The following is a 21980-nucleotide window of genomic DNA, read 5'->3' as shown; positions in this document are numbered from 1 at the left end:
GGGTGTTCTACAAACCTGTTCCTAAGGGAAGGTGTGTGTGGGTTTCTTTGACATATAGTGGACACATTATTTTGGCAGCTAGAATTGTAGACATACACACCCCTCCCGTAATGAAAGTGGCGTTGGAGTAAACTCTAGTAGCTAGCAAATACCCTAATGCTAACTCCTCCCCCCCATTCCCAGACACTGCCCTCTTATTACGGGATGTGCCAGTTATTTATTTGATTACAGTGTTTGTCAACTACTTCATCTGCCAAAACAATGAGTAGAAAGTCCTGTCTCATTCACATTACAAACTTCATAGGAGTTGAGTCACACAGACAAAAATCATCTGTCCCTGAACTCTACCCACCACACAGGTAATAATATTCCTATATGTTAAGTGTATTATAACTTGGTGATTTTATTGCGAATGGCAACAATGTCATACATCTTGTGGGTCTCGAACCCTGGTCTCCCTGCCCATAGGCAGACCTGCTATCCACTGGTACGGCAGGTTGCCTAGTAGTTAGAGCGTTGTACTAGTAACCGGAAGCTTGCAAGATCTAATCACCAAGCTGACAAGATAAAAAATCTGTCATTCTGCCCCTTAACACGGCAGTTAAACCCACTGTTCCTAGGCCGTCATTGAAAATAAGAATTTGTTCTTAACTGACTTGCCTAGTTAAATAAAGGTAAAATAAATAAAAAATAAAACTTGCCTAGTTAAATAAAGGTAAAATAAATTAAATAGAACTGGTCCATTATTGTGTATTATTTTTGGGAGAGGAACCGAACAGGCAAATCAAATCAAATGTTATTTGTCACATGTGCCGAATACAACAGGTGTAGATTTGACCGTGAAACGCTGACTGACGACCCCTTAACCAACAATGCAGAGTTAAAAAGTAAGAGAAGATTAACAAAAAAAAAAGAGGATATATACTGAAATGAAATATAAACGTAACATGCAGCAATTTCAACGGTTTTAAGGAGTTACAGTTCATATGAGGAAATCAGTCAATTGAAATACATTTATTAGGCCCTAATCTATGGATTTCACATGACTGGGCAGAGGCACAGCCATGGGTGGCCTGGGAGGGCAAAGGCCCACCTATTTTGGAACCAGGCCCACCCACTGGGGTGCCAGGCCCAGCCATTCAGAGTTTTTCCCCCACAGAAGGGCTTTATTACAGACAGAAATACTCCTCAGGTTCATCAGCTGTTTGGGTGGCTGGTCTCAGACGATCCCGCAGGTGAAGAAGCCGGATGTGGAGGTTCTGGACTGGCGTGGTTACACGTGGTTTGCAGTTGTAAGGCTGGTTGGACATACTGCCAAATTCTCTAAAACAACGTTGAAGGCATATTCTGGTAGATAAATTGACTTTAAATTATCTGGCAACAGCAGTCAGCATGCCAATTGCACGCTCCCTCAAAACTTGAGACATCTGTAGCATTGTGTTGTGTGACAAAACTGCACATTTTAGAGTGGCTTGTTGTTGTTCCCAGCACAAGGTGCACCTGTGTAATGATCATGCTGTTTAATCAGCTTCTTGATATGCCACACCTGTCAGGAGGATGGATTATTTTGGCAAAGGATCAATGTCACTAACAGGGATGTAAACAAATTTGTGCACAACATTTGAGAGAAATAAGCTTTATGTGCGTATGGAACATTTCTGTGATCTTTTATTTCAGCTCATGAAACATGAAACCAACACTTTACATGTTGCATTTATATTTTTGTTCAGTATAGTAACAATAAAATAACAATAATGAGGCTATATACAGGGGGTTCCAGTACTGAATCAATGTGCAGGGGTACGAGGTAGATCAGGTAGATGGGTAGGGGTAAAAGTGACTAGACAATCAGGATAGATAATAAACACAGTAGCAGCAGCAGCGTATGTGAAGAGTGTGAAAGTGTGTCTATGTGTGAATGTGTGTGTGTGTGGCGTCAATACGCATGTGTGTGTATGTGTGTTGGAATGTCAGTGTAGTATGTGTGCGTAGAGCCCAGTGAGTGTAGATCGAGACAGTGCATAAAAAAAGGGGGGTCAATGTAAATAGTCCGGGTAACCATTTGATTAATGGTTCAGCAGTCTTATGACTTGGGGGTAGAAGCTGTTCAGAAGCATTTTGGTCCCAGAATTGGCGCTCCGGTACCGCTTGCCGTGCGGTAGCAGAGGGAACAGTCTATGACTTAGGTGGCTGGAGTCTTTAACAATTTTTAGCGCCTTCCTCTGACACCGCCTGGTATAGAGGTCCTGGATGGCAGGGAGCTCAGCCCGAGTGATATACTGGGCCATACGCACTGCCCTCTGTAGCGCCTTGTGGTCGGATGCCGAGCAGTTGCCGTACCAAGCGGTGACGTAGCCAGTCAAGATCAGTGCCGGTCCTTGCGGTTCTGCCGCCCTAGGCGAGACCAACAAATGCCGCCTCCGCAAAACTAGAATAGTCCTAGTAAGCAAAATGAGGTTGAAAAAATGTCTTAAAAACCTATTTTCTAGACATTGAAGTTAAGTTCAATTTAGGTTCTGAATGAAAGGTGTAAATACGTATTTTCCGTACGTTTAAAATACATATTTTCCAGGGTGTTGAAAAATACGTATTTTCCGGACGTTGAAATCAGGTTAATTTTCGATTCTGAAAGAAAATTCGAAAATACTTATTTTCCGAATGTTGAAAATATGTATTTTCCAGACTTTGAAAAGACGTAATTTATAGACCAAATCAAGGCTGGTCCGAACCGGACAAAAATCTATGTCCGTGGATGTTGAATTCAAGGTCATTCTGGACCGCACACAAACCTGAACCAAACATAGACCTCTGTGATTGCCCATCTATGTGGTAAGCCTACCGTTTGTAAAACACCAAAACACCAGACAGGACCAATACATTGGCTCCTACTTATTGGGGTGTAGCCTTACCATATCGGCCGCAATGGAATGTGAGGAATGACCATCCATGTGTAAAACAGGCCGTAGTGTTGGTTTTATTAGTTCTGATTCTTGTGAGGAGAAACCTGCATGATGTACAAAGTGTTTGTCTCATTACATTGTCATCCATTTTATCTCCAGCCTGTAGGCTACAGAAAAGGCCACACACTCTTTCTATCATATTTTATATCTGCTACATGATTTATTTATTCTAGATTGGTGGTTTTATGTGTTGTTGTTGGAGGTGCGTCTTGGTCAGTTTAGCTCAGAAAATGCCGCCCTCGTCAATCTGCCGCCATAGAGGGCCGACCGGGGTCAAGATGCTCTCGATGGTGCAGCTGTAGCACTTTTTTAGGATCTGAGGACCCATGCCAAATATTTTCAGCCTCCTTAGGGGGAAGAGGTGTTGTCGTGTCCTCTTCCCTACTGTGTTGGTGTGTTTGGACCATGATAGGTCCTTAGTGATGTGGACACCGAGGAACTTAAATCTCTCAACCCGCTCCACTCCGTCCCAGTCGATGTGAATGGTGGCATGCGGTGTGCCAGGAATGGTGCCAGGACCTCCGTTTCCTGTAGTCCACTATCAGCTCCTCTGTCTTGCTGACGTTGAGGGAGAGGTTGTCCTGGCACCACACTGCCAGGTCTCTGTCCTCCTCCCTATAGGCTGTCTCATCGTCGGCGGTGATCAGGCATACCACCGTCGCATCGTCGGAAACTTAATGATGGTGTTGGAGTCGTGCCTGGCCATGCAGTCATGGTTGAATAGGGAGTACAGGAGAGAACTAAGCACCCACCCCTGAGGGGCCCCCGTGTTGTGTTGTTACTTACACTCACCACCTGGGGGGCGGCCCGTCAGGAAGTCCAGGATCCAGTTGCAGAGGGAGGTGTTTAATCACGGGGTCCTTAGCTTTGTGAGCGCTGAGCTGTAGTCAATGAAAAGCATTCTCACAAAGGTGTTCCTTTTGTCCAGGTGTGAAAGGGCAGTGTGGAGTGCAATAGAGATTGCGTCATCTATGGATCTGTTGGGGCGGTATGCGAATTAGAGGAGGTCCACGGTGTCTGGGATGATGGTGTTGATGTGAGCCAATGACCAACCTTTCAAAGCATTTCATTGCTACAGATGTGAGTGCTACAGGTCGATAGCCATTTAGACAGGTTACCTTGGTGTTCTTGGGCACAGGGACTATGGTGGTCTGTTTGAAACATGTAGGTATTACAGACTGGGTCAGGGAGAGGTTGAAAATGTCAGTGAAGACACTTGCCAGCTGGTCAGCGCATGCTCTCAGTACACGTCCTGGTAATCCTGCGGCCTTGTGAATGTTAACCTGTTTAAAAGTCTTACTCACATCGGCTACGGACAGTGTGATCACACAGTCGTCCAGAACAGCTGGTGCTCTCATGCATGGTTCAGTGTTGTTTGCCTCGAAACGAGCATAGAAGGTATTTAACTCGTCTGGTTGGCTCGCGTCACTGGACAGCTCGCGGCTGGGTTTCCCTTTGTAATCTGTGATAGTTTGCAGGCCCTGCCACATCCGACAAGCATTAGAGCCGGTGTAGTATGATTCAATCTTGGTCCTGTATTGAAGCTTTGCCTGTTCGATTGTTCGTCGAGGGCGGAGCAGGATTTCTTATGCGTCTGGATTAATGTCCCGCTCCTTGAAAGTGGCAGCTCTAGCCTTTAGCTCAGTGCAGATGTTGCCTGTAATCCATGGCTTCTGGTTGGGATATGTACAGTGCCTTCAGAAAGTATTCAGACCCCTTAAATTATTTCACATTTTGTTGTGTTACAGCCTGAATTAAAAATGCATAAAAAATAAATATTCACACCCATCTAAACACAATTACCCCATAATGACAAAGTGAAAAATAATTATTTTCAAATGTATTGAAAATGAAATACAGAAATATCTCATTTACATAAGTATTCACACCCCTGAGTCAATACATGTTAGAATCACCTTTGGCAGCGATTACAGCTGTGAGTCTTTCTGGTTAGGTCTCTAGGGGCTTTGTACACCTGGATTGTACAATATTATTTTTTAAATTCTTCAAGCTGTCACATTTTTTGCAATGTTACTTTAGTGCCTTATTGCGAACAGGATGATTGTTTCGGAATGTTTTTATTCTGTACAGGCTTCCTTCTTTTCACACAGGTAGTCATTCAAAAATCACGTTCAACACTATTATTGCACACAGAGTCCATGCAACTTATTATGTGACTTGTTAAGCACATTTTTACTCATGAAATTATTTAGGCTTGTCATAACAAAGGAGTTGAATACTTGACTCAAGACATTTCAGCTTTACATTTTTTAAATTAATTTGTAAACCTTTAAAAAAAAACAACGTATGGGGTATTGTGTGTAGGCCAGTGACACAAAATCTCAATTTAATACATTTGAACTACAGGCTGTAACACAACAAAATGTGGAAAAAGTTAATCGGTGTCAACACTTTCTGAAGACACTGTACAGTCACTGTGGGATGACTGTGGGGACGCGCTTGCCGGTGACTGATGTGGTAAACTCCAATGTTATCTGATGAATCCCAGAACATATTCCAGTCTGTGCTACATGACAAAAGCCATGTAGCTTTGCATGCGCTTCATCGGACCACTTCCGTATTGAGCACGTGCGTCACTGGTACTTCCTGTTTGTGTTTTTGCTCGGCAGCCGGAATCAGGAGGATAGAGTTTCGCCTGTAGTTGCACATGTGACATGCTGGTAGGAATGAGGTAAAACGGATTTCAGATCTCAGGTTCATTACAATGTTTTAATCTCCACCCGGCACAGCCAGAAGAGGACTGGCCACCCCTCATAGTCTGGTTCCTCTCTAGGTTTCTTCCTAGGTTTTGGCCTTTCTCGGGAGTTTTTCCCAGCCACCGTGCTTCTACACCTGCATTGCTTGCTGTTTGGGGGTTTTAGGCTGGGTTTCTGTACAGCACTTTGAGATATCAGCTGATGTACGAAGGGCTATATAAATTGATTTGATTTGATTTTACATTTCATGTGTCATCCTCAGGGATTTCTTTGTACTGTTAAACTGTTTTGAACTGTTAAACTGTTTTGAAGTAGTTCATTAGTAGATTTGATTTTTTTTTTTACATACTTGTCAATCCAAAAGCTCAGATATTTATATAGCGGGAACCCGATTGATGGGAGAACCATCCAATGAAGTCCATCTGAAGCATTTTTTTGTGAGAATTAGAGAATAACATGTATTTAGTTTTGCCCACATTAAATACACGTTTTAAACCAACCAGGGATTTCTGTAAGGTAACATGGTCAGATTGCAGCTCTAACATAGCCTGGTCTACAGTTGGGAGAATTGCCAAATGTAACAGGATCATCTGAATAGAGATGAATATTACACGTTTTAACAGATAGACTAATATTATTTATATAAATAGTAAAGACAACAGGTCCCAATACCCACCCGTGTGGTACACCTTTTGTAATATTGAGGAAACTAGACTTGACAAAATCAGAAATTATGCATTGTGTCCTATCTGACTGATAATACTCAAACCACTTGCAAAGATGCCTGATCCAGGCCCATTTCAGACAACCTTTGAATGAGTAGGGAATGGTTGACAGTACCGAAGGCCTTGGAAAGGTCTTTAAATAAGACGGCACAATGATTTTTATGATCTAAGCAATTTAACACATCATCTAAAACAAGCTTAGCAGCTGAAACTGTACTATGTCCTGGTCTTAAAACCAGACTGGCTGAAACTGTACTATGTCCTGGTCCTAAAACCAGACTGGCTGAAACTGTACTATGTCCTGGTCTTAAACCAGACTGGCTGAAACTGTACTATGTCCTGGTCCTAAAACCAGACTGGCTGAAACTGTACTATGTCCTGGTCTTAAACCAGACTGGTTGAAACTGTACTATGTCCTGGTCCTAAAACCAGACTGGCTGAAACTGTACTATGTCCTGGTCTTAAACCAGACTGGCTGAAACTGTACTATGTCCTGGTCCTAAAACCAGACTGGCTGAAACTGTACTATGTCCTGGTCCTAAAACCAGACTGGCTGAAACTGTACTATGTCCTGGTCTTAAACCAGACTGGCTGAAACTGTACTATGTCCTGGTCCTAAAACCAGACTGGCTGAAACTGTACTATGTCCTGGTCTTAAACCAGACTGGCTGAAACTGTACTATGTCCTGGTCTTAAACCAGACTGGCTGAAACTGTACTATGTCCTGGTCCTAAAACCAGACTGGCTGAAACTGTACTATGTCCTGGTCTTAAACCAGACTGGCTGAAACTGTACTATGTCCTGGTCCTAAAACCAGACTGGCTGAAACTGTACTATGTCCTGGTCTTAAACCAGACTGGCTGAAACTGTACTATGTCCTGGTCTTAAACCAGACTGGCTGAAACTGTACTATGTCCTGGTCCTAAAACCAGACTGGCTGAAACTGTACTATGTCCTGGTCTTAAAACCAGACGGGCTGAAACTGTACTATGTCCTGGTCTAAAACCAGACTGGCTGAAACTGTACTATGTCCTGGTCCTAAAACCAGACTGGCTGAAACTGTACTATGTCCTGGTCTTAAACCAGACTGGCTGAAACTGTACTATGTCCTGGTCTTAAACCAGACTGGTTGAAACTGTACTATGTCCTGGTCCTAAAACCAGACTGGTTGAAACTGTACTATGTCCTGGTCCTAAAACCAGACTGGCTGAAACTGTACTATGTCCTGGTCTTAAACCAGACTGGCTGAAACTGTACTATGTCCTGGTCCTAAAACCAGACTGGCTGAAACTGTACTATGTCCTGGTCTTAAACCAGACTGGCTGAAACTGTACTATGTCCTGGTCCTAAAACCAGACTGGTTGAAACTGTACTATGTCCTGGTCTTAAACCAGACTGGCTGAAACTGTACTATGTCCTGGTCCTAAAACCAGACTGGTACACATTTAGAATAGAATGAGAAGTTTACAAAGTTCTTAGCTGACAGTTAGCCAGAGATTCTAAAACTTTGGAAAGGCAAGATGACTTGGAAATTGGACGGTAGTTATCTTAGGTATAACACCAGAAACAATTTTCAAGTAAAAAAATACATGATCAATGATTCTGCAATAAGTGGGGCAGAGAGCTGCAGTAAGAAGGGATCAAGATAATCAACCCCTATGGATTTTTTACATAGATTTTTAGCAAGGTACTTAGTACATCATAGATATACAATTGTTGAAATGAAGATAAGGCTGTGTATCTGAAAAATCTACGAATGATTCGTTCTTTGCTGGAATTTTCTGAAACTATTTTTTCAAAAAGGTTGCCAGCTGAGGCAAAATGGTTATTAAATGCACCACAAATGTACATTTAGACTATTATGGGACCAGCTAGAGAAACATGGGTGTAGTATTGTTAATTTGACTGAACCAGGAAAAAGGAGCGTGGGATGTCTCGCTTCCTTTTCCGTGTCTGGTGGTATCGGCTGATAGATATGACGTTCTACTGAGTGGCGTTCAATATAAGTAAAGGACAGTACCGCCACATGACCAGCAGATGGCAGTGTTAACCCTATTCTGTCTTGTCAAGTCCATTATAGGCCTCTACTGTGGATGTAGATTTGCATAGGTCAAGAGCATGGACATACAGTATATTATTATTGTTGCTTAAACATATTGTTCATGCACAGGTACGGATGGGAAATAGTTTATAGGGCCTGAAGGAGGAATGCACAGGTACGGACGGGAAATAGTTTATAGGTCCTGGATGGGAAATAGTTTATAGGTCCTGGATGGGAAATAGTTTTTAGGTCCTGGATGGGAAATAGTTTATAGGTCCTGGATGGGAAATAGTTTATAGGTCCTGGATGGGAAATAGTTTATAGGTCCTGGATGGGAAATAGTTTATAGGTCCTGGATGGGAAATAGTTTATAGGTCCTGGATGGGAAATAGTTTATAGGTCCTGGACGGGAAATAGTTTATAGGTCCTGGATGGGAAATAGTTTATAGGTCCTGGATGGGAAATAGTTTATAGGTCCTGGATGGGAAATAGTTTATAGGTCCTGGATGGGAAATAGTTTATAGGTCCTGGATGGGAAATAGTTTATAGGTCCTGGATGGGAAATAGTTTATAGGTCCTGGATGGGAAATAGTTTATAGGTTCTGGATGGGAAATAGTTTATAGGTCCTGGATGGGAAATAGTTTATAGGTCCTGGATGGGAAATAGTTTATAGGTCCTGGATGGGAAATAGTTTATAGGTCCTGGATGGGAAATAGTTTATAGGTCCTGGATGGGAAATAGTTTATAGGTCCTGGATGGGAAATAGTTTATAGGTCCTGGATGGGAAATAGTTTATAGGTCCTGGATGGGAAATAGTTTATAGGTCCTGGATGGGAAATAGTTTATAGGTCCTGGATGGGAAATAGTTTATAGGTCCTGGATGGGAAATAGTTTATAGGTCCTGGATGGGAAATAGTTTATAGGTCCTGGATGGGAAATAGTTTATAGGTCCTGGATGGGAAATAGTTTATAGGTCCTGGATGGGAAATAGTTTATAGGTCCTGGATGGGAAATAGTTTATAGGTCCTGGATGGGAAATAGTTTATAGGTTCTGGATGGGAAATAGTTTATAGGTCCTGGATGGGAAATAGTTTATAGGTCCTGGATGGGAAATAGTTTATAGGTCCTGGATTACAAAAAGAAAACCAGCCCCGTCGCGGACCAGGATGTCTTGCTCCCAGACAGGCTAAACAACTTTTTTGCCCGCTTTGAGGACAATACAGTGCCACTGACACGGCCCCCTACCAAAACCTGCGGGCTCTCCTTCACTGCAGCCGAGGTGAGTAAAACATTTAAACGTGTTAACCCTCGCAAGGCTGCAGGCCCAGACGGCATTCCCAGCCGCGTCCTCAGAGCATGCGCAGACCAGCTGGCTGGTGTGTTTACGGACATATTCAATCAATCCTTATCCCAGTCTGCTGTTCCCACATGCTTCAAGAGGGCCACCATTGTTCCTGTTCCCAAGAAAGCTAAGGTAACTGAGCTAAACGACTACCGCCCCGTAGCACTCACTTCCGTCATCATGAAGTGCTTTGAGAGACTAGTCAAGGACCATATCACCTCCACCCTACCGGACACCCTAGACCCACTCCAATTTGCTTACCGACCCAATAGGTCCACAGACGACGCAATCGCAACCACACTGCACACTGCCCTAACCCATCTGGACAAGAGGAATACCCATGTGAGAATGCTGTTCATCGATTACAGCTCAGCATTCAACACCATAGTACCCTCCAAACTCGTCATCAAGCTCGAGACCCTGGGTCTCGACCCCGCCCTGTGCAACTGGGTCCTGGACTTCCTGACGGGCCGCCCCCAGGTGGTGAGGGTAGGTAACAACATCTCCACCCCGCTGATCCTCAACACTGGGGCCCCACAAGGGTGCGTTCTGAGCCCTCTCCTGTACTCCCTGTTCACCCACGACTGCGTGGCCATGCACGCCTCCAACTCAATCATCAAGTTTGCGGATGACACTACAGTGGTAGGCTTGATTACCAACAACGACGAGACGGCCTACAGGGAGGAGGTGAGGGCCCTCGGAGTGTGGTGTCAGGAAAATAACCTCACACTCAACGTCAACAAAACAAAGGAGATGATTGTGGACTTCAGGAAACAGCAGAGGGAGCACCCCCCTATCCACATCGACGGGTCAGTAGTGGAGAAGGTGGAAAGTTTTAAGTTCCTCGGTGTACACATCACGGACAAACTGAATTGGTCCACCCACACAGACAGCGTTGTGAAGAAGGCGCAGCAGCGCCTCTTCAACCTCAGGAGGCTGAAGAAATTCGGCTTGTCACATAAAGCACTCACAAACTTCTACAGATGCACAATCGAGAGCATCCTGTCGGGCTGTATCACCGCCTGGTACGGCAACTGCTCCGCCCACAACCGTAAGGCTCTCCAGAGGGTAGTGAGGTCTGCAGAACGCATCACCAGGGGCAAACTACCTGCCCTCCAGGACACCTACACCACCCGATGTCACAGGAAGGCCATAAAGATCATCAAGGACAACAACCACCCAAGCCACTGCCTGTTCACCCCGCTATCATCCAGAAGGCGAGGTCAGTACAGGTGCATCAAAGCAGGGACCGAGAGACTGAAAAACAGCTTCTATCTCAAGGCCATCAGACTGTTAAACAGCCACCACTAACATTTAGCGGCCGCTGCCAACATACTGACTCAACTCCAGCCACTTTAAAAATGGGAATTGATGGAAATTATGTAAAAATGTACCACTAGCCACTTTAAACAATGCCACTTAATATAATGTTTACATACCCTACATTACCCATCTCATATGTATATACTGTACTTTATATCATCTACTGCATCTTGCCATCTTTATGTAATACATGTACCACTAGCCACTTTAAACTATGCCACTTTATGTTTACATACCCTACAGTACTCATCTCATATGTATATACCGTACTCTATACCATCTACTGCATCTGCCATGCCGTTCTGTACCACCACTCATTCATATATCTTTATGTACATATTCTTTATCCCTTTACACTTGTGTGTGTGTGTAAGGTAGTAGTTGTGGAATTGTTAGGTTAGATTACTTGTTGGTTATTACTGCATTGTCGGAACTAGAAGCACAAGCATTTCGCTACACTCGCATTAACATCTGCTAACCATGTGTATGTGACTAATAAAATTTGATTTGATTTGATTTGGATGGGAAATAGTTTATAGGTCCTGGATGGGAAATAGTTTATAGGTCCTGGATGGGAAATAGTTTATAGGTCCTGGATGGGAAATAGTTTATAGGTCCTGGATGGGAAATAGTTTATAGGTCCTGGATGGGAAATAGTTTATAGGTCCTGGATGGGAAATAGTTTATAGGTCCTGGATGGGAAATAGTTTATAGGTCCTGGATGGGAAATAGTTTATAGGTCCTGGATGGGAAATAGTTTATAGGTCCTGGATGGGAAATAGTTTATAGGTCCTGGATGGGAAATAGTTTGTACTTCCTGCAGGGGGAATGCAGGTGCATGTCCCACAACAACAAAAAACGCAACAAAGCTCCTATGCAAAACTCTTACTAATCTTAGCATAGTCTAGTAGCCTACTGACATTACAACCGTGATTCAGAAATTAGGGTGAGAGATTTTAACTACAGAAGAGTGGATTAACTTTTTTCAACGCTAGTTAAGGATACTCTAGTTATCCTGTTTCACATTGGATTTATTAACTACAGAAAGGTAAGACGTTTTAAATGTTTTATTCTGGTGCTGCTCTGCACTCATAAGCTTGTTAGCTAGCTAGCTAGCTGCTCTAATGTGAAGCCAACTCTCTGAAATTCAAAAGTTCCTTGATAGAAGGCTCTCCTCCGTAGGTTTAATTCAAATAATGCATGTTACAACAAGAGGCCCTGCACTTCAAGCCAAGCCTCCTCCTCCTCCTCCTCCTCCTCCACCCTCTCTCCCTCTCCCCACCAGCAAAAATTGAAGTCGCATCTCACACCCGTCTGTCCAACCTGGTCTCAGAGCGTTTCTTATTATTCCGTAAGTAAATCTCCATTTTTTTTAAACCTTTATTTAACTAGGCATGTCAGTTAAGAACAAATTCTTATTTACAATGACGGCCTAGAAATAGTGGGTTTACTGCCTTGTTGAGGCGCAGAACGACAGATCTCAACCTTGTCAGCTCGGGGATTCGATCTTACAACCTTTCGGTTACTAGTCCAACCCTCTAACCACTAGGCTACCTGCTGCCCCATATGATATGTACAATTTTTAATGGTATGTATTAAAATTTGTTGATGTCCATCATCCATTTCGTATGCCAATTCTTATTTATATGTGATGAATCTGCAAATGTACAATATGTTACGAATTTACAAAACATACTATATGTTCAGAATTTGCAAAACATATGATATGTTACGAATTCTAGCTAGGTGGCTAACGGGGTTGGGGGTGAGGGTTAAAGTGTTAAGGTTATAGGAATGGTTAGCTAACATGCTAAGTAGTTGCAAGTCATTGAAAAGTTGCTAATTAGCTAGAATAGTCTGTGATGAGATTTGAACTCACAACCTTTGGGTTGCTAGATGCATTATGGGTTGCTAGATGCTTGCATTAGACACCCACATATCCACCCTAACGAGTGTATTTAATGTCGAGCTAAATGTTTAAAAAAGAAGAAGAGAAAAAGACAATTTCAGAGGTTTAAAAAGGAACTGAAAGGAACGATATAAACTGGTACTTTCGTTTGGTTCGACCCGGTTCAGAACTTTTATTTTGCTGTTCGGAACAGTGGAACGGAATGAATAAAAAATAAATAATAGTTTTGTTCAAAACGAAACGATTGGGAAATAATTTCGCTTCCAAAACCACTGAAACAGAAACACACGGAACTCAGTGGCTGAATGAAACTTGACCTGGACATTCTACTCTAGTCACAACGTATTTTTTACCAGAAGAAGAAACATGAATGAAATCTGCCAATTTTGTATAAAACATGTGGTCCTTAATTCAATGTGTCATTTTGAAACTTTGTTTCTTCTCTTCTGCTTACTCAGCATTCTGATTTTAGCAAATGATCGGAAAATAGAACATGTCACCTTGGTTGGGGTGTGGTTCACCACGTTCAACAGAAACTCAGAAAGTAAAAATGAAATGCTGAGGGATCAGTTTCATTTCAGTAAAATGCCTCTGAAGATTTGATAAGAAAGATAAATGCTTGTAAACTGTAACCACATTGGATTATCTATTTATTTGACCCTGTTTTAAAAAAAAACTCAAAACAAATAAGGAATTCATTAAATACAGTATATATCTGGTCACAAAGACATCTCCAAGCTGCCTCTGGAAGAAACGTCAGCACAATAACTGTCCATATTAATGCCCATGATTTTAGAATGAGATGTTCGACTTGCAGATGGCCATATACTTTTGGTCATGTGGTGTACATGAACAAACACACTGATATCTTTCTATAAAGCCTGATCACGACAGTAGAGCGGTGTGGAAGAACTTGACTACTGTAGTGATCAGGCTTTGCTGCTATAACAGCCTCCACTCTTCTGGGAAGGCTTTCCACTAGATGTTGGAACATTGCTGTGGGGACTTGCTTCCATTCAGCCACAAGAGCATTAGTGAGGACGGGCACTGATGTTGGGCGATTAGGTCTGGCTCGCAATCGGCGTTCCAAATCATCCCAAAGGGGTTCCATGGAGTTGAGGTCAGGGATCTGTGCAGGCCAGTCAAGTTCTTCCACAACGATCTCGACAAACCATTTCTGTATGGACCTCGCTTTGTGCACAGGGGGCATTGTCATGCTGAAACAGGAAAGGGCCTTCCCCGAACTGTTGCCACAAAGTCGGAAGCACAGAATATTCTACAATGTCATTGTATGCTGTAGCGTTAAGATTTCCCTTCACTGGAACTAAGGGGCCTGAACCATGAAAAACATCTTTCAGAATGTATTGATTAGATTGTTCCAATACCTAAACATTACAAAGATCTGCTGTGTTAACAGGGTTAGGAAGCTTATGGTGAAAGACTGTCATTTAGGAATGGGATGGGTCGAGAATCTCCACCTCAGAGAAGTGTGTGTGTGTGTGTGTGTGTGTGTGTGTGTGTGTGTGTGTGTGTGTGTGTGTGTGTGTGTGTGTGTGTGTGTGTGTGTGTGTGTGTGTGTGTGTGTGTGTGTGTGTGTGTGTGTGTGTGTGTGTGTGTGTGTGTGTGTGTGTGTGTGTGTGTGTGTGTGTGGAGAGAGAACAGTGAAATGTATCCCATGTTGACACACAGTAATGCTAAGCCGTTGTTTCTGTACTTTTCAAGGAGGAAGGAAGAAGGCCACTGTAGAATGATGACAGCTTCCTGCAGAGTCACATACAGGTTGATACAGGTCAGTTGTTGGTGGTAGCATGTAACACAGCACTGCTTGTTTCAGTAACTCTTCCTTCCGCACAGACCCTAGATTCTGGTCCTCTGTCTCGCAAACACACTTGAGATTCCGATAAAGCTTAGCCAGCTTCGTCACCGAAAAGCTACCAATTTGATGACCCGGTTGGAGGCATTTCAAGCTGCCCTTTTTAAGTTTCCTAAATGGGTGTAGTTCTGTCCTAGAGCTGTTCTTGTCTATTGATGTTCTGTATTATGTCATATTTCATGTTTCATGTGGACCCCAGGAAGAGAAGCTGCTGCTTTCTCAACCGCTAATGGGGATCCTAATAAAATACCACATTGCAAAATAACGTTGTGTGCAGTGAGGAGCCATACGAATGTTGGATAGTCATAGTTGTGGCTTGAGATATGCTAAATAGACAGTCTTAAATTAACCAACCAAAACCAGGAAGAAGAGAACAGAGAGAACTCCTTCCGATTCTAGAACACTGGGAATTAAAATAACATTCTGTCTAATTCATCATTCTATTATAACATCAGCCCATGTGACATCTACAGACATGGGCTGTATTTCATGTTATAATAGGAAACACTATAGAGGAGAGGAGAGGAGAGGAGAGGAGAGGAGAGGAGAGGAGGGTAGAGGAGAGGAGAGGAGAGGAGAGGAGAGGAGAGGAGGGGAGAGAAGAGGAGAGGAGAGGAGAGGAGAGGAGAGGAGAGGAGAGGAGAGGAGAGGAGAGGAGGGTAGAGGAGAGGAGAGGAGAGGAGAGGAGAGGAGAGGAGGGTGGAGAGGAGAGGAGGAAGGAGAGGAGAGGAGAGGAGAGGAGAGGAGAGGAGGGAGGAGAGGAGAGGAGTGGAGAGGAGTGGAGTGGAGTGGAGTGGAGTGGAGTGGAGTGGAGTGGAGTGGAGAGGAGAGGAGAGGAGAGGAGAGGAGAGGAGAGGAGAGGAGAGGAGAGGAGAGGAGAGGAGTGTCCCTCCTGTTGCTGCAAACACATACTATATAGGATCTTCATTTGATCCCCCTGGTGCAGGAGAACTTGTAAAACTTGTAGTGTATTTGAGGTTTAAAAAGGTTTTTGAAGTTCGGAATTTCCACAAATTTCAGACTTGATTTTCCCTTACACTTAAAAAAAAAATCAACCCCAACAAAAACATTCATTAATTATAATCCACATAATATTTGACATTTCCTGTTAATGCAGGATTATTTTCCTGCTGTAGTAAAATGGCTCAAATGAAGATCCTTCATCACATGTGAGTAAGCAGAGTCACAGCTTTCCCCCATGATTGATCTCAACTGAAACTGTTGCCCAACAGAAACTCAATGTCTCTCTCTCTCTCTCTCAAATCTGGGATTGTACTTTTGTCCATCACATCTGCTGCAATACCGTAAGTCCCCTAAACCTAACCCTTGTCACAACCCCAACACCGTGAGGGTTAAGAACAGTTTGTACGTGTTGACATCCTGTGAGTTTTATAAATAGGTTACAAAGTACATCTAAAAACCACTTCAATTCTGAGCTGAGGACCTCACATTATCTGATGTACAGTTACACATGTCAATTATCAGCCATTCTTATCCACTTACAAGAGGAATTATGATAAAATACAGCATCAACAGATGTTTCACCTCGTCAGCTCAGGGATTTGTATCAGCAACCTTCCGGGTACTGGCCCAATGCTGTTAACTCCCAGGACACACACAACACACAATCAGATCCATTATCATTTCTCTAATATATAAGAATCCTCTGACTCAGTATCTCCATGATAACTTCAGATATAGTGCAACAGTTTCTACTGAGACACCTGCTGAAAGACTGAGTCACCTGGTAATGAATAAAACACCTGCTGAAAGACTGAGTCACCTGGTAATGAATAAAACACCTGGTGAAAGACTGAGTCACCTGGTAATGAATAAAACACCTGCTGAAAGACTGAGTCACCTGGTAATGAATAAAACACCTGCTGAAAGACTGAGTCACCTGGTAATGAATAAAACACCTGGTGAAAGACTGAGTCACCTGGTAATGAATAAAACACCTGGTGAAAGACTGAATCAGCTGGTAATGAATAAAACACCTGCTGAAAGACTGAGTCACCTGGTAATGAATAAAACACCTGGTGAAAGACTGAATCACCTGGTAATGAATAAAACACCTGCTGAAAGACTGAGTCACCTGGTAATGAATAAAACACCTGCTGAAAGACTGAGTCACCTGGTAATGAATAAAACACCTGCTGAAAGACTGAGTCACCTGGTAATGAATAAAACACCTGGTGAAAGACTGAGTCACCTGGTAATGAATAAAACACCTGGTGAAAGACTGAATCACCTGGTAATGAATAAAACACCTGCTGAAAGACTGAGTCACCTGGTAATGAATAAAACACCTGGTGAAAGACTGAATCACCTGGTAATGAATAAAACACCTGCTGAAAGACTGAGTCACCTGGTAATGAATAAAACACCTGCTGAAAGACTGAGTCACCTGGTAATGAATAAAACACCTGGTGAAAGACTGAGTCACCTGGTAATGAATAAAACACCTGGTGAAAGACTGAATCACCTGGTAATGAATAAAACACCTGCTGAAAGACTGAGTCACCTGGTAATGAATAAAACACCTGGTGAAAGACTGAATCACCTGGTAATGAATAAAACACCTGGTGAAAGACTGAGTCACCTGGTAATGAATAAAACACCTGGTGAAAGACTGAATCACCTGGTAATGAATAAAACACCTGGTGAAAGACTGAGTCACATGGTAATGAATAAAACACCTGGTGAAAGACTGAATCACCTGGTAATGAATAAAACACCTGCTGAAAGACTGAATCACCTGGTAATGAATAAAACACCTGGTGAAAGACTGAATCACCTGGTAATGAATAAAACACCTGCTGAAAGACTGAATCACCTGGTAATGAATAAAACACCTGGTGAAAGACTGAATCACCTGGTAATGAATAAAACACCTGCTGAAAGACTGAATCACCTGGTAATGAATAAAACACCTGCTGAAAGACTGAGTCACCTGGTAATGAATAAAACACCTGCTGAAAGACTGAATCACCTGGTAATGAATAAAACACCTGCTGAAAGACTGAATCACCTGGTAATGAATAAAACACCTGGTGAAAGACTGAATCACCTGGTAATGAATAAAACACCTGCTGAAAGACTGAGAAAGACGGAGACAGTATGGAGGCAGTCTAGAGGCAGCATAGAGGCAGTATGGAGGCAGTATGGAAGCAGTCTGGAGGCAGTCTAGAGGCAGCATAGAGACAGTCTGGAGGCAGTCTCGAGACAGTCTAGAGGCAGCATAGAGACTGGAGTCTGAGTCTGGAGGCAGTCTGGAGGCGGTATAGTGAGGTAGACATGGGGAGACAGGGGGAGACAGTGGGAGAGGCATCGGGAGATGGAGAGACAGTGGGAGACGGGGAGACAGGGGAGACAGTGGACAGACAGAGGGAGGCAGTGTACAGACAGAGGGAGACAGTAGACAGACAGAGGGAGACAGTGGACAGACAGAGGGAGACAGTGGACAGACAGAGGGAGGCAGTGGACAGACAGAGGGAGGCAGTGGACAGACAGAGGGAGGCAGTGGACAGACAGAGGGAGGCAGTGTACAGACAGAGGGAGACAGTGGACAGACAGAGGGAGACAGTGGACAGACAGAGGGAGACAGTGGACAGACAGAGGGAGACAGTGGACAGACAGAGGGAGACAGTGGACAGACAGAGGGAGGCAGTGGACAGACAGAGGGAGACAGTGGACAGACAGAGGGAGACAGTGGACAGACAGAGGGAGGCAGTGGACAGACAGAGGGAGACAGTGGACAGACAGAGGGAGACAGTGGACAGACAGAGGGAGACAGTGGACAGACAGAGGGAGACAGTGGACAGACAGAGGGAGGCAGTGGACAGACAGAGGGAGACAGTGGACAGACAGAGGGAGACAGTGGACAGACAGAGGGAGGCAGTGGACAGACAGAGGGAGACAGTGGACAGACAGAGGGAGGCAGTGGACAGACAGAGGGAGGCAGTGGACAGACAGAGGGAGACAGTGGACAGACAGAGGGAGACAGTGGACAGACAGAGGGAGGCAGTGGACAGACAGAGGGAGACAGTGGCAGAGAGGCTTCATGACAGAGGATATGTTAGAGATCAGGTTTGCGCCCCCAGGTGGTAAGGGTAGGTAACAACACATCTTCCACGCTGATCCTCAACACAGGGGCCCCTCAGGGGTGTGTGCTCAGTCCCCTCCTGTACTCCCTGTTCAGTCGTGACTGCACAGCCAGGCACGACTCCAACACCATCATTAAGTTTGCCGACGACACAACAGTGGTAGGCCTGATCACCGACAACGATGAGACAGCCTATAGGGAGGAGGTCAGAGGGAGATGATTGTGGACTACAGGAAAAGGAGGGCTGAACACGCCCCCATTCTCATCGACGGGGCTGTAGTGGAGCAGGTTGAGAGCTTCAAGTTCCTTGGTGTCCACATCACCAACAAACTAACATGGTCCAAACACACCAAGACAGTCGTGAAGAGGACACGACAAAACCTATTCCCCCTCAGGAGACTGAAAAGATTTGGCATGGGTCCTCAGATCCTCAAAGTTCTACAGCTGCACCATCGAGAGCATCCTGACTGGTTGCATCACTGCCTGGTACGGCAACTGCTCGGCCTCTGACCGCAAGGCATTACAGAGGGTAGTGCGTATGGCCCAGTACATCACTGGGGCCAAGCTTCCTGCCATCCAGGACCTCTATACCAGGCGGTGTCAGAGGAAGCCCCTAAAAATTGTCAAAGACTCCAGCCACCCTAATCATAGACTGTTCTCTCTGCTACCGCACGGCAAGCGGTACCGGAGCGCCAAGTCTAGGTCCAAGAGGCTTCTAAACAGCTTCTACCCCCCAAGCCATAAGACTGTTGAACAGCTAATCAAATGGCTACCCAGACTATTTGCATTGCCTCCCCCCCTTCTACACTGCTGCTACCCTCTTATTATCTATGCATAGTCACTTTAATATCTTTACCTACATGTACATATTACCTTAATTACCTCAACACCGGTGCCCCTGCACATTGACTCTGTACCGGTACCCCCTGTATATAGCCTCCACATTGACTCTGTACCAGTACCCCCTGTATATAGCCTCCACATTGACTCTGTACCGGTACCCCCTGTATAAAGCCTCCACATTGACTCTGTACCGTAACCCCCTGTATATAGTCTCCACATTGACTCTGTACCGGTAACACCCTGTATATAGCCTCCACATTGACTCTGTACCGGTACCCCCTGTATATAGCCTCCACATTGACTCTGTACTGGTACCCCCTGTATATAACCTCCACATTGACTCTGTACCGGTACCCCCTGTATATAGCCTCCACATTGACTCTGTATCGGTACCCCCTGTATATAGCCTCCACATTGACTCTGTACCGGTACCCCCTGTATAAAGCCTCGCTATTGTTATTTTACTGCTGGTCTTTAATTATTTAAAAAATGTACTTATCTATTTTTTACTTAACACTTATTTTTCTTAAAACTGCATTGTTTGTTAAGGGCTCGTAAGTAAGCATTTCACTGTGAGGTCTACTACACCTGTTGTATTCAGCATTTCACTGTGAGGTCTATTACACCTGTTGTATTCGGTGCATGTGACAAATACAATCTGATTTGATTTGATTTTGGAGGTCAGGTTTGTGCCCCAGTAAACGAACAGGCCTCATAGTAGAGGATGTGTTACAGGCTCAGGTATACAGACATACTCAGGCTTACTCAGCATTTATCACTCAAACTCTTTATTGCACACTGTGTGTGTTTGTGTGGTTTAACATAAGCATTTTACGTCATTAGCGTGTTGATCAGAAATGCTTAATCATAACGGTTTCATGTGTTCTTCTCACCTACAACTCTGACCTATAGATAATCCAACAATAGCCGTCATCACTTACCATTGAACACTATAAGAACAAGATCAGAGAGAAGATAAGATGGAGAGAAGATAAGATCAGAGAGAAGATAAGATGGAGAGAAGATAAGATGGAGAGAAGAACAAGAGAAGACATCCCTCTGTCTGTCTCTCTCTCTCTCTCTCTCTGTCTCTCTCTCTCTCTGTATCTCTCTCTCTCTCTGTCTCTCTCTCTCTGTCTCTCTCTCTCTGTCTCTCTCTCTCTCTCTGTCTCTCTCTCTCTCTCTGTCTCTCTCTCTCTCTCTCTCTCTCTCTCTCTCTCTCTCTCTCTCAGTTCAATGGGCTTTATTGGCATTGGACACATATGTTAACATTGCCAAAGCAAGTGAAATAGATAATAAATAAAAGTGAAATAAACAATAAACATTGCACTTACAGAATTTCCAATAGGAATAGAGACATTACAAATGTCATATTATGTCTATATACAGTGTTGTAACGATGTGCAAATAGTTAAAGTACAAAAGGGAAAATAAATAAACAAATACGGTTGTATTTACAATGGTGTTTGTTCTTCACTAGTTGCCCTTTTCTTGTGGCAACAGGTCACAAATCTTACTGCTGGGATTGCACACTGTGGTATTTCACCCAATAGATATGGGAGTTTATCAAAATTGGATTTGTTTTCTAATTCTTTGTGGATCTGTGTAATCTGAGGGAAATATGTGTCTCTAATATGGTCATACATTTGGCAGGAGGTTAGGAAGTGCAGCTCAGTTTTCACCTCATTTTGTGGGCAGTGTTGCACATAGCCTGTCTTCGCTTGCGAGCCAGGTCTGCCAACGACAGCCTTTCTCAATAGCAAGTCTATCCTCATTGAGTCTCTCTCATCTTTCTGTCTCTCTCTCTCTGGGCCTCTGTCTCTCTCTCTCTCTCTCTGTCTCTCTCTCTCTGGGCCTCTGTCTCTCTCTCTCTCTCTCTCTGTGTCTCTCTCTCTCTCTCTGTCTCTCTCTCTCTGGGCCTCTCTCTCTCTCTCAGCTGTGTAGTGCTAGGGCAAAAACTAAAATACGTTTAGGTTATTTCAAATATTTGAAATATATTTGTCTTTCTGTCTCCCACCGTCTAATCCAACCTTGTCGTAATTCAGCAGATTATCTAAACATCCCAATATTTGTAAACAAAATACATTTTGAGGACTTTAATCAGAAACACTGTGGAAAATGTCTGAATTGTTTATTAGTTA

The 21980-nt window shown here is 43.7% G+C and overlaps 1 long non-coding RNA gene across 1 annotated transcript; it reads left to right on the top strand.

The window, feature by feature from the left end:
• The first annotated feature begins 296 nt into the window (after positions 1-296).
• LOC139536448 (uncharacterized) lies at positions 297-21318 on the top strand. The gene is made up of 3 exons (XR_011667308.1): positions 297-359; positions 14741-14807; positions 20752-21318. It is a non-coding gene; the product is annotated as an uncharacterized lncRNA (long non-coding RNA).
• Positions 21319-21980: the final 662 nt, after the last annotated feature.

This window comes from Salvelinus alpinus, chromosome 12 (genome assembly GCF_045679555.1).
Source record: "Salvelinus alpinus chromosome 12, SLU_Salpinus.1, whole genome shotgun sequence".
Classification (NCBI taxonomy): domain Eukaryota; kingdom Metazoa; phylum Chordata; class Actinopteri; order Salmoniformes; family Salmonidae; genus Salvelinus; species Salvelinus alpinus.
The sequence above is the reverse complement of the archived record's forward strand: the minus strand, read 5'-3'. Positions and strand labels throughout refer to the sequence as shown.